The sequence below is a fragment of the Bombina bombina genome, chromosome 2 (genome assembly GCF_027579735.1).
Source record: "Bombina bombina isolate aBomBom1 chromosome 2, aBomBom1.pri, whole genome shotgun sequence".
Taxonomy (NCBI): Eukaryota; Metazoa; Chordata; class Amphibia; order Anura; family Bombinatoridae; genus Bombina; species Bombina bombina.
Genome location: NC_069500.1, coordinates 101,817,370 through 101,830,916, shown reverse-complemented (window position 1 = coordinate 101,830,916; position 13,547 = coordinate 101,817,370). Strand labels below are relative to the sequence as shown.

At 41.1% G+C, this 13,547-nt stretch overlaps 1 long non-coding RNA gene across 1 annotated transcript; it reads right to left on the bottom strand.

Annotated features, from left to right (window-relative positions):
* Positions 1-12,087: 12,087 nt before the first annotated feature.
* Positions 12,088-12,468, bottom strand: LOC128647673 (uncharacterized). The gene is made up of 2 exons (XR_008400378.1): positions 12,277-12,468; positions 12,088-12,196 (listed from the first exon to the last, which is right to left on the bottom strand). It is a non-coding gene; the product is annotated as an uncharacterized LOC128647673 (long non-coding RNA).
* Positions 12,469-13,547: the final 1,079 nt, after the last annotated feature.

Genomic DNA, 13,547 nt, shown 5'->3' with positions numbered 1-13,547 from the left:
TATAAATCAGCTAGTAGAGGATTAGCTATACTTTTCGGTAAGCAATTGGAATATGAGATTTTAGATGTGCTTAAAGACCCTGAAGGTAGATACCTTGTAGTGCAGATTCGCATCTTAGACAACACCTACACCTTATGTAACATTTATGCTCCGAACCAAAGAGACAGAAAGTTTTGGGACTCCATCACGACCCTACTCACGCCCTATCTGGGTACCCACATCATTCTAGGTGGGGATTTCAGTCTAGCCCCCAACCTCCATTGCGATAGGCTTAGAGACCCTAACAGGAGCGCAGCGAGAAGTCTACCCAAAGTTTCAGATAAATTTGAGAGAGAAGTCTTTGAGGGTTTGAGGGGCACCCTGGATGTCTTAGACATCTGGCGCCAACTCAACCCCGATGGAAGAGACTATACCTGCGTCTCCAGGGCGATGCCCTCCATGTCACGCATTGATCTCTTTATGATTTCAAACTCTGTGATAACTCAGGTCATAGATACAAAAATTGGTGAAGTCATTGTCTCTGATCACGCCCCTATAGCACTTTTCCTTGATACTACACCCAAAGTGCCAATAGACGTACCCTGCATTTCCCAAAATATCTGGTAACATCCCAAGAATTTCAGTCCTACCTAGTTCATTGTTGGGACGACTATAGGATAAATAATATCCAGCACTTAAATACACCAGAACTTTTTTGGAGCACGGCTAAAGCCGTTCTTTCAGGCAACATCATCGCATTCATGGCCCGCAGAAAAAGGCAATGTACGGAGAAGGTTACGGGATTGAGAGATAGTTTGGTGGATGCCTATCGTGCATATTGCACTACCCCCTCTCACAACACTTACCGCGCTTACACCGGCATCAAACTGGAGTATGACTCACTCTTTGCGCACTAGGCCTCTCAGACGCTCATACGGACCCGGGGCAAATATTACCGATACAGGGACAAATCTGGAAAACTTTTGGCCACTCTGGTGAAACTAAACACCTCCTCCAAGCATATCGCAGCGATTAAGGTTGGGGACAGAATCCTGAGGGACTCGGGGGCTATTGCAGAGGCTTTCGCCTCCTACTACTTTTGGGAGAATATCACTCTCCCAAAACTTTCGGAGGAGCAACTGGCTAAGCTGAATGCCCCTATAACAAGAGAAGAGGTAGAAAGAACCATCATGAGCATGTCAATGGGTAAGGCACCTGGTCCCGATGGACTACCGATTGAATTCTATCACCTACTCAAACCGCAAGTGGCCCCTTCCCTTGTGGACCTGTTTACAGCCTACTCCAAAGGGGAGAAAACCCCCTCCCTGGAGTTTTTATCAGCCTCTATCACATTAATCCAAAAAGCGGGTAAGGATTGCTTGCTACCTGAGTCTTATAGGCCGATTTCCTTATTAAACTCGGACTATTAGATCCTTACCAAACTGTTTGCCGAGAGGCTGAAATTTATTCTACCCAGTATCATTCATGAAGACCAGACGGGCTTCATGTATGCACGCTCATCGACGGTTAATGTGCGAAGGGTCTTACAAATTGTTCAACACTTCTGGGCAGGTGCCCGTGGTCACAGGGAAGATAGACCGGAGGCCTTTCTGCTACCCCTTGATGCGGAAAAGGCCTTCGACCGTGTGGAGTGGGGTCATCTGTTCCACACCATGGCTTAAGCCAACTTCACCGGCCCCTTCCTTACCCTTATTAAAAATCTCTATCAGGCACCAATGGCAAATGTGCTATTGAACAACGTATTCTCTCCCAACCTTCAATTGCACAGGGGTACTAGGCAGGGGTGCCCTTTGTCACCCCTGCTTTTCAATTTAGCTTTGGAGCCATTAGCCATTAAGCTTCGACAGGCCTTCCCAGGTATCGATGTGGCGGGTGTTTCACAGCATCTGGCTCTGTACGCAGATGACATGCTCCTCTTCGTGCAGGACCCCCAAGCGCACCTACCTAACATTCTGCAGATTCTTGCTGAATTTGGCCTGTTCACCGGCTATAAAGTCAATGTGCAAAAATCGGAGATTCTCTGGCTGAACCGCACAGGAGGCTTGGATGAAAGGTACCCCTTCTCGGTGGCCACCCAGGATATTACATATCTGGGTATTAGGATTTCAGCTAACCCCAATAGACTATATGCTAACAACTTGACCCCTATCTGCGTGAAACTTCAGGCTCAGATGAACAGCTAGAGATCTCTCCCACTTTCATTGTCGGGAAGGGTGGCCCTACTCAAAATGGTGGTACTCCCCCGATTGCTCTATCCAATGCTCATGCTCCCCTTACTTTTGAACAAATCCGATATCAAACTCTTAAATTTGGCAGAGAGAGCCTTTATCTGGCAGGGGAAAAAAATCGAGGATCTCAAGGGACAAGCTTAGCTTGCCCTTTCTCCACGGAGGTCTGGCGCTTCCGGACTTTCGGCTATACAACTGGGCCGCACTGACCCGACTGGTGGTGGATTGGCAGGTTGGCACTGGCCACTTTTGTCACATAAATCTAGAACAGGCGGTACTAGGTAATGTCTCTTTGGCTTACCTTCCCCACGTGTCAGACGCAGGATCCCTGCGGACCCTGGGTCTTAGCATGCTATACAAAGACCCCTTGAAGGCCTGGCAATTGGCACATAGGTACCTGGGTAAAACTTGCCATGCCTCACCCTACTTACCCATTAGGAGAAACCCATACTTTCCGGCAGGCTCCGAGACCCTGCCTTTTCTCATTTGGGAGGCACGGGGGCTGTCTTCACTTAAACATTTGCTAGACCCGCTAACAAAAACAATCAAAACATTTGGGGCGTTGCAGAGAGATTACAATATACCAAGAGCTCATTTCTATGCCTACTTACAGGTTCGTCATTATGTGGGGGCGTTGATCAGAGACGGTGCAGATTTTTGGGAGGGTTCCGCCTTTCTCAGACACTATATGCCATGGGTAAATTCTCACTTTCGGAAATCTACCATACACTCCTGCACCATCTTTCCACAACTCACCAGTTTTCGATACAGACAGGCTGGGTTAGAGAAGGTATGAGGGAGGTCTCTTGGATGGAAGTAAGGAATAGCTTGGAAAAAACCAAGAGAGCAACTTTGTCAGCTTCGTACAGAGAATCTCAAATACGTTTCTTGCACAGGGCCTACCTCACCCCAAGGGCGCTGGCAAAATGGGTTCCATCCTGCCCGAACAGGTGTACCAAATGCGCCTCAGCTAATCCCGGTCTTTTACATTATGTATGGGAATGCCCCCCAGTTAGACAATACTGGGGTAAGATACAATTCTGGTTGAGATGACGGTTACAGATACAGATTGACATACACCCTGAGACTATAATATTCCTATTATGGGATGAGAGACTCCGACAACATGACTCGATACTAAGCCTAATTATTTTAGTGGCTAGGAAACACTTACTACAACACTGGATAGCAGACAAAGGTCCCTCTTTTAGAGGTTTCAAAAATCTGCTAAAATCACAAATTTTCATAGAACAGATGGATGTGAGACTCCATGTTCAGAATAGATTAAGCCTGTTCCTACGTAAATGGCGCAGACTTATACTCACTTTTGAGTTGGAGGTTCAGAGGCTAGTTCTTAGGCCATTTAGAGACTCAGTCGCCTTCATGGAGGATACACTTAGGGGAGACTGGGACCACCTACTCAACTAAAAATCTGTTGGGGATATTGTGCCAAATTCCGTAACCTCCCTTTATCTTTATCTCCCCCCCCTACGCCCCCTTCTCTTCCCCTATTATTACCATTATAATATTTTTTTTTCTTCTCCTCCCCAGCCAGGCCCCAGCACTGAAACGGTCCTGCTCCGCCAGGTCCATACCAGTTACCTCTGACGGAGGTTTTACTGTTTGCACTTGTTAGTTAGGGTTGTATTGTTTAGTTAGGTTTACGGTTTTGTATTTTGAAAGAAAAAGGAAAAAGAAGAGTTTGGGATTAGGACTTATGCACAACTGTCATTCCCATTTTTAACATATACTGAAATTCAAATTTTAACTGTTATCTTGTTATGGTAAATACCGTGTTAAACATGGAACCTGTATTCTACTTTCTGACATTGTAATGAACAACTGTCCCTTGTTGTAACGTGACAGCATCATTGAACCTTGTTTTGTTTGTGCATTTTGTCCACCCTAATAAAAATAATATTTGAAAAAAAAAAAGGGATGTAAATGTTCCTTCAGAAAAGGAGTGTCTCTAGGTAACATCTTGGCACCCACACAGCTGAAAACAAGACAAATGAGGGATTCAAGCTCTTGGCTACGTTTCAAGGGAGTTTTTCGATGTAACAATCACTCCTGTAAGGCTTGTGAACATCTCATAGTAGGTGAAGGCTTCAGAAGCGAAGTAACAAATAAAGTATATAGACACAATAGGTGTTTGAACTGTAGAAGTAAGTACACCATCTATCTAGCAGGCAAGTGTACGAATCAGGGAACACCTTTCGGATATCAAAACCGGTGTACTGACTACACCCCTGGTGCAGCACTTCAATGTGGTCCATAACAGACAAGCAGAGAGCTTTAAATGGACCATTATTGAAACAGTCAACACCAATCAAAGAAGAGGGGATAGAGATCAGGCACTGGGGAAACGTGAGGTTGTTTGGATATTTCACCTCCAAACTAGATACCCAAAAGGTTTGAATTCTTCTTATGACCTCATTAATTTTTGGAATTAATATGTTACAATTGAAGTATAAGGTTAGACCGATAAGGATGCTTTGAAATTTTCAAATTAAGTTTTCAAATTAACTTTTCAAATTAGGTGTTGTATATATATATATATATATATATATATATATATATATATACTAAAGACTAATATAAAGATAGATATGGTATACAAAATTTCGACAAATTAAGTATAAAGAAAAGGGATTTCAGCACTCTTTTTTTTGGAAATAGTCTTATTTAAATTTATTTCAGAATAAAGATCTATAAATGGCGGACTCCAGCCCTATCAATAGGCAGAATACCTACACATCATAGACATACATTAAAAATAATACAAGAAATCACACATGACTGGCCAGTCTTATTATAATCAATTTAGAATTTGGTATTAACAACCAAATAAAATCACATCGATGCAGCGTTAAACGCTACAAAAAACTATCAAGTGATTATAACAATGTAGCATATAGATATAGAAAATGAATCATTTAATCAAATATCTTAGAAATTTTTATGGGAGAACAGTAATCCAATTCTTAGATAGTATATTTTGAATTGTAACTATCAACTCTCAAATATATAGCTAAAATTGTTAAATTTTAGGAATTAGGTTGATAAACTGTTATACAAAATTATACCAAGAGTTAAAGAGCACGCTTAAATGTATGGTTTAGCTATCATTTTAGGTTAAATAGATTGCTAGGAGGTTGGTTATGTATCATTAATAAGGCCATAATGTATATAATTTACGATTTTGTATAACTAAATGCAATTCTTTTTTGATAAATTGAGATTTTCTGTAAAATTGAAGATTAACCCCTTAACACCCGAGGACGTGCAGGGTACGTCCTCTAAAAAATGTCAGTTAACGACCAAGGACGTACCCTGCACGTCCTCAGTCTGGAAAGCAGCTGGAAGCGATCCTGCTCGCTTCCAGCTGCTTTCCGGTTATTGCAGTGATGCCTCGACATCGAGGCATCCTGCAATAACACTTTCTGGCCATCCGATGCAGAGAGAGCCACTCTGTGGCCCTCTCTGCACCGGACATCGATGGCCGGTATCGTTGGTGGGTGGGAGCCGACTTGGGAGGCGGGTGGGCGGCCATCGGTGAGATCTGGAAGGTGGAGGGGGGCGGGATCGGGGGCGGAGCCTTCGGGGGCGCGCACGGGCGCACGCGCGTGCACGGTGGGTGGCGGGCGGGCGCGTGCACGGGGCGGGAGCGGGTGGGAACCGCTACACTACAGAAAAAAAGTTAGGAGTAAAGTGAAATTAAAAATTGAATTAAACATTTTTTTAAAAAAGCATTTAAGCGATCTGGAAGGGGTGGGGGGTTGGTATTGGGGGGGGGAAGCTACACTACAGAAAAGGGAAATTTTTTAAATAAATAAACATATTTTCACTAAAATGGGTACTGGCAGACAGCTGCCAGTACCCAAGATGGCGCACATTAAGTCAGAGGGGGAGGGTTAGAGAGCTGTTGGGTGGGAGATCAGTGAGGTTGGGGGCTAAGGGGGATCCTACACAGAAGCATATGTAAATATGCTAAAACAAAATGCACAAAAATGCCCAAATTTTCCTTTTATTTTAGTACTGGCAGAGTTTCTGCCAGTACTTAAGATGGCGGGGACATTTGTGGGGTAGGGGAGGGAAGAGAGATGTTTGGGAGGGATCAGGGGGTCTGATGTTTCAGGTGGGAGGCTGATCTCTACACTAAAGCTAAAATTAACCCTGCAAGCTCCCTACAAGCTACCTAATTAACCCCTTCACTGCTAGCCATAATACACGTGTGATGCGCAGCGCCATTTAGCAGCATTCTAATTACCAAAAAGCAACGCCAAAGTCCTATATGTCTGCTATTTCTGAACAAAGGGGATCCCAGAGAAGCATTTACAACCATTTGTGCCATAATTGCACAAGCTGTTTGTAAATGATTTCAGTGACAAACCTAAAATTGTGAAAAATTTAATGTTTTTTTTAATTTGATCGCATTTGGCGGTGAAATGGTGGCATGAAATATACCAAAATGGGCCTAGATCAATACTTGGGGTTGTCTACTACACTACACTAAAGCTAAAAATACCCCAAAAAGCTCCTTACATGCTCTCTAATTAACCCCTTCACTGCTGGGCATAATACACGTGTGGTGCGCAGTGGCATTTAGCGGCCTTCTAATTACCAAAAAGCAATGCCAAAGCCATATATGTCTGCTATTTCTGAACAAAGGGGATCCCAGAGAAGAATTTACAACCATTTATGCCATAATTGCACAAGCAGTTTGTAAATAATTTCAGTGAGAAACTGAAAGTTTGTGAAAAAATTTGTGAAAAAGTGAACGATTTTTTGTATTTGATCGCATTTGGCGGTGAAATGGTGGCATGAAATATACCAAAATGGGCCTAGATCAATACTTTGGGATGTCTTCTAAAAAAAAATATATACATGTCAATGGATATTCAGGGATTCCTGAAAGATATCAGTGTCCCAATGTAACTAGCGCTAATTTTGAAAAAAAAATGGTTTGAAAATAGCAAAGTGCTACTTGTATTTATGGCCCTATAAGTTACAAAAAAAGCAAAGAAGATGTAAACATTGGGTATTTCTAAACTCAGGACAAAATTTAGAAACTATTTAGCATGGGTGTTTTTTGGTGGTTGTAGATATGTAACAGATTTTGGGGTTCAAAGTTAGAAAAAGTGTGTTTTTTTCCATTTTTCCTCATATTTTATAAAATTTTTTATAGTAAATGATAAGATATGATGAAAATAATGGTATTTTTAGAAAGTCCATTTAATGGCGAGAAAAACGGTATATAATATGTGTGGGTACAGTAAATGAGTAAGAGGAAAATTTCAGCTAAACACAAATACTGCAGAAATGTAAAAATAGCCTTGGTCCCAAACGGACAGAAAATGGAAAAGTGCTCTGGTCACTAAGGGGTTAAGAATTTTTGGTCAATTCAGAAATTTAAATATTTTGTTGCAATCATTGTATAAATGTTTAAGTGTGTCATGCAAATTGTGTAGGTTAAAATGTTTAGCTAGATTTAAGGATGAGGGCTAATAAAGCCTATTTTTCACTTAGCTAAGCTAAACAGCAATGAAATAGTTAAATTCAAACATGGAACCCTAGCCAATTAAACGGTTTTACACTTCTTAAATAGCCCAGTGGAGAGAAGGTGGTTAGGAAGCTATGAGTACGGCAACTAAGCCGAAACGCGTAAGCTTGTATTAAGGTCATGTTTTTGTTTTTTTTCATGTACCACTTTTAAGGATTAATTAAAGCATTGAAGTTTTAACTGCAAGTGTCAGGCACAACTAAGAAAGAAAAAAAATGTGTGCAGCTTAGTTATTTGGACCACAACTGCTGGAATGAAAAAACAATAAAAATTGTATGGTTGTTTGCAACAGAGTGAAAAGGTAAAACAAAATTTAGGAATTAGGCAGCTATGTAAAACCTTATTCCTTATTGCAAAGTTTTAGTATACAGGCAGTAATTGAGCATATTCCCTATGGCTGCCACATGTGTCTGGGTAGTCACTGTGAGAAAGTAAATGCAGCAGGGGTATGCCCAGATAAACCTGAGATTTTAACATTAATAAAGGTAAAAATTAAATAAGCAAGGAAAAAATGGTACTATGATCATAGAAAAAATAAGCAATTGCTATTGTGAACAGAGTTACGGTAAAACAGCAGAATATGAGGGAATGAACTAAAAGTCACAGAAATAACAGCAGCAACTGAGATACTAATCTTAAAGTATAGCAGCAAAGTAAAAATTCAGAGACTGGCTTACCGCTAACAGAACTGTTATAATGATAGTTGCAAACACCGGGTTGTAATGGCGACTTGCCAGAGGGAGCAGGGAAGCTCAGTAGCAGCTGGCTGATGACGTCACAGCATGAGGAAGCAGAGCTCCGTGAAAGGTGAATCCCAAGGCCAGTGAGCTGCAGGGGAAACTGGGTTAGAGGTAAAGGTAGGAATGAGGCTTTTGAAATATCTGAATCTTCTGAGGGAGAAGCAGGCAGGAAGAAGAGGATGACAACAGAAATTCAGTTAGGTGGAGTAGAGGAATCCAACAAACAGAAGTAGTATGATAATTCTCACAGAGAGCAGGCTCAGGTTAAGGTTTAAGACAAACTTCAATACTAAGCAATGTGAAAATGCTGGGAGGGGCCTTAAATAGGCTGATGTTAATGGGAGCAGGATGCTTTAAAGGGACAGTGCAGAGAATAAGTATGCCATTATCCTGACAGAATCCCCCCTCCAAGGAGCCACTCCAGAGGCTCAAGGCCCAGGACGATCCGGATGTCTCTGGTGGAAATGAGATATCAAACGAGGAGCGGATATGTTGGTAGCTGGTTCCCAGGAATCATCATCTGTAGAGAAACCCTTCCAACGAACAAGATATTCAATATGTCCCCTGCGGAAACGGGAATCCAGGATTGAGTGAACTTCATACTCCATTTCAGGGTCGAGAGAAATAGGTGGAAGAGACGTTTGTAAAGAGAAATCCCTGAGATCCTTATAGGGTTTGAGAAGGGATACATGGAATGTAGGATGAACCCTTAAATTATCGGGTAATTTAAGCCGGACAGCATTGGCATTAATGACGAGTTCAACAGGGTATGGACCAATGAACAACAGAGAAAGTTTTTTCGAAGGGGTTTTCAAACTTAGGTGTTTGGTGGATAGCCAGACGAGATCACCTTTTGTGTAGACAGGAGGCGGAGTTCTGCGGCGATCATAATACTGTTTCTGGAGTTGTTTTGCTGCTATGATGTTGGACTCGATGGTTTTAAAGTTGGAAGAGATGGAATCAGACAAATCTGATATACTGGATACTGGAACGGTAGAAGATGGTAGGATGTGAAACTTGGGGTGAAAACCGTAGTTTGCGAAGAAGGGAGTTTGACCAGTAGTGGAATGAATAGTGTTGTTGTAACAAAATTCAGCGTAATGCAGGAAGTCACTCCAAAGATGTTGTTGAGAGGAACAGAAGAGTCTTAAAAATTGTTCCAACCACTGGTTACAATGTTCAGTTTGACCATTACATTGCGGGTGGTAAGCAGTAGTTAACTTTCTCTCTACAGATAAAGTTTTACAGAAATGGTACCATAGTCTGCTAGAAAATTGACTGCCACGATCACTGAGGATTGAAGTGGGAAGTCCATGATACTTAACAATATGTTTGAGAAGCAAATGTACTGTCTCCAAAGCGGTAGGAAGTTTGGAGAAGGGGATGAAATGGCACATCTTCGTGAAGAGATCTACCACGACAAGGATGGTGGTATTCTTTGAAGAGACTGGCAAATCTACAATAAAGTCTAAAGCAATCTCAGACCATGGATTCTTTGGAGTAGGCAAAGGCAAAAGCAACCCATAGGGAGAGTGTTTATCCCTTTTTGAAATGGTACAATTAAGACAAGAGTTTACATAGTCCTTAACTTCAGTTGCCATATGAGGCCACCAGTAATCTCTTTTTACTAGATCAAGAGCTTTATGGATACCTGGATGACCAGCTAAAGGTGAATCATGTACAGATTGAAGGAGAATGAGTCTGAGGGAAGGTGGAACATATATCTTTGAATCATGAGAATAAAGTCCTTGAGTATTAAGTTGAAGAAGATGTGATGGCTTTGTAGTGTCGGCCAACTGTTCCTTTTTAAGGTTAGATGAGACTTCGAGAGTAAAAGAAATGAAGTTTTCTTTTGGTATGATGGATTGGTCAGTCGTTTGATGTGGAAGACTTGTGGGTAACCGGGATAGTGCGTCAGCTTTTTGGTTCTTTCCAGCAGGATGGTATGTGATGTGGAAATTAAAACGAGAGAAAAAGAGATTCCAGCGAACCTGTCTTGCTGACAAGGTTCTAGTGGCCTTCAAGTACTGCAGGTTCCTATGATCTGTATAGATGAGTGTAGGAATGGAAGTACCTTCAAGGAGGTGTCGCCAGTGTTCCAGGGAGAGTTTTATGGCTAAGAGTTCTTTGTCACCAATAGGATAGTTCTGTTCCGCACTATTCAAAGTCTTGGAGTAAAAAGCCACAGGATGTAACGGTTTTGACAAGTTTTCTCTTTGGGAGAGAACAGCTCCAATAGCAGAATTTGAGGCGTCCACCTCAAGAACAAATTGTAGATTAGGGTCAGGAAAACGGAGTATTGGTGCTGAAGTGAACTTTTGTTTGAACAAATCAAAAGCGGATTGTGCTTCTTTAGTCCACCTGAAATGTGAATTATTTTTTGTTAGAACAGTTAAAGGAAGAGCAAGTTTGGAGAAATTTTTAATAAATTTGCGGTAGAAATTCGCAAAACCCATGAAGGACTGAACTTGACGTTTAGTTGTTGGTATGGGCCAATTTAAAACTGCATCAACCTTTTTTTGTTCCATATGGATACCTGATGGAGAAATTTCATATCCCAGAAAGGATATGGTCTGTGAATTGAACAGGCATTTCTCAGCCTTAGCATACAAGTGGTTACCTCTGAGCCTTGATAAAACTTGTCTAACATGGGAAATGTGTTCCTGATAGGTCTTGGAATAAATTAAAATATCATCCAGATAAATGACAATAAAGACATCTAATATGTCCCTAAAAATGTCATTAATTAAGTGCTGGAAAGTTGCGGGCGCGTTGCAGAGCCCAAAAGGCATCACGACGTATTCGAACAATCCGTATCTTGTTCGAAACGCCGTGAGCCACTCATCTCCAGATCTAATTCGGATGAGATTATAGGCTCCTCTTAAATCCAATTTTGTGAAAAATTTTGCTCCCTCCAACCTTTCAATTAACTCCGGGATGAGGGGTAAAGGATATCTGTTTTTTAATGTAATTTTATTTAGTTGTCTGTAGTCTACGATTGGCCTCAATGAGCCATCCTTATTTTTAACAAAAAAAATCCCAGCACTAGCTGGAGAGGTGGAGGGACGGATGAAACCTTTCCTTAGATTTTCATCTAAGTAAGATTTAAGGTGTGTTAATTCAGGGTTTGAAAGTGGGTAAATATGACCCGTGGGGATCTCAGAGCCAGGTATGATCTCAATAGGACAATCATACTTCCTGTGAAGATTGTCGCACTGGGTTTTGCTGAATACATCTGCATAATCCTTATAAACCTCAGGAATTTGAATTGTCTCATTGGATTCAGTGGTTTGCAAAATAGTAGCTGGGAAACAAGTAGTAGAGCAGAATGTAGAATTAAATGTGACTGTTGAGGTAGACCAATTTACTTCAGGATTATGAATTCGGAGCCAGTTTATACCGAGAACTATGGGTGAAATAGGGGATGATATTACATCAAATGACATATACTCCCTATGGTGTTCTGGGGTAACAACAAGTAAGGGTATTGTTTGATATTTAACTGGACCTGATATGATTGGATTACCATCTATTCCACGTAATAACACAGGAGACCTTTTTTGCACAAGTGGAATTTTATTGAATTTAGTGAATACAGTATCTATGTAGGAGGCTGTAGCTCCTGAGTCAATAATCGCGGGAGCGTTGATTCGACGTGACTCCCACTGTAAAAGAAGAGATAAATTTAGGTAAGGGAGAGCATGATCCTGAGTGGTACAACAAAAAGGTTCTTTATACATCTTACCCTTGTTTTGTTTCAGGAGGGAAGGACAGTCCCTGACAGTGTGTTTGTCTGAAGCACAGTATAAGCAGAGGTTATTAGCCCTTCGTCGGATCTTCTCCTCAGGGGTTAATGGTCCCTTTATAAAACCTATATCCATAGGTTCAGCAGTTGATTTGCTGGGGCTGGGTGTATTTTGTTTCTTTGCAGGATATTCATGAAATGATCTCTCGTGCTGTCTCTCTCTCAGTCTTCTGTCTATAGTTATGCTAAGTGACATTAAAGCCTCAAGAGTATGTGGTAGTTCAGATCTAGACAACTCATCCTTAATTCCTTCTGAAAGGCCTAATCTAAACTGATTTCTCAGTGAAAGGTCATTCCATTGAGTGTCTTTCGCCCATTTTTTAAATTCGGCAATGTAATCCTCAACTACTCTTTTCTTTTGTTTCAAGCCTCGCATTGCAGTTTCAGCAGTAAGCTGTTTATATGGATCCTCATATAGCTGACCCATAGCAGAAAAAAAACTTTCCAAAGAATTAAGTATATCATAGTTATTCTCAAAGTAAGTGTTGGCCCATGTGCGGGGCTCACCTCTCAAATAGGATATAACTGTGAGTACCCTTGCTCTATCAGTGGGATAGGTATGAGGTTTAAGGGAGAACATAAGCAAACAGGCATTCTTGAAATCTCTATACTCAGATCTCTCACCACTAAATTTTTCTGGTGTACTAACCTGCGGTTCTAATATAGGTACCCTCTTATCAACCACATCCCTGATATAAGCTTTTAAAGTATCATTTTCTGTTTTCAAAGTATTAACAGCTTCAGTTAATAAATCAACCCTCTGTGTGATATTTTGCACATGTGCGTTCATTCCAGCTGGGTCCATAGTTTAGGCTTAGTATTATGTCAGGCACAACTAAGAAAGAAAAAAAATGTGTGCAGCTTAGTTATTTGGACCACAACTGCTGGAATGAAAAAACAATAAAAATTGTATGGTTGTTTGCAACAGAGTGAAAAGGTAAAACAAAATTTAGGAATTAGGCAGCTATGTAAAACCTTATTCCTTATTGCAAAGTTTTAGTATACAGGCAGTAATTGAGCATATTCCCTATGGCTGCCACATGTGTCTGGGTAGTCACTGTGAGAAAGTAAATGCAGCAGGGGTATGCCCAGATAAACCTGAGATTTTAACATTAATAAAGGTAAAAATTAAATAAGCAAGGAAAAAATGGTACTATGATCATAGAAAAAATAAGCAATTGCTATTGTGAACAGAGTTACGGTAAAACAGC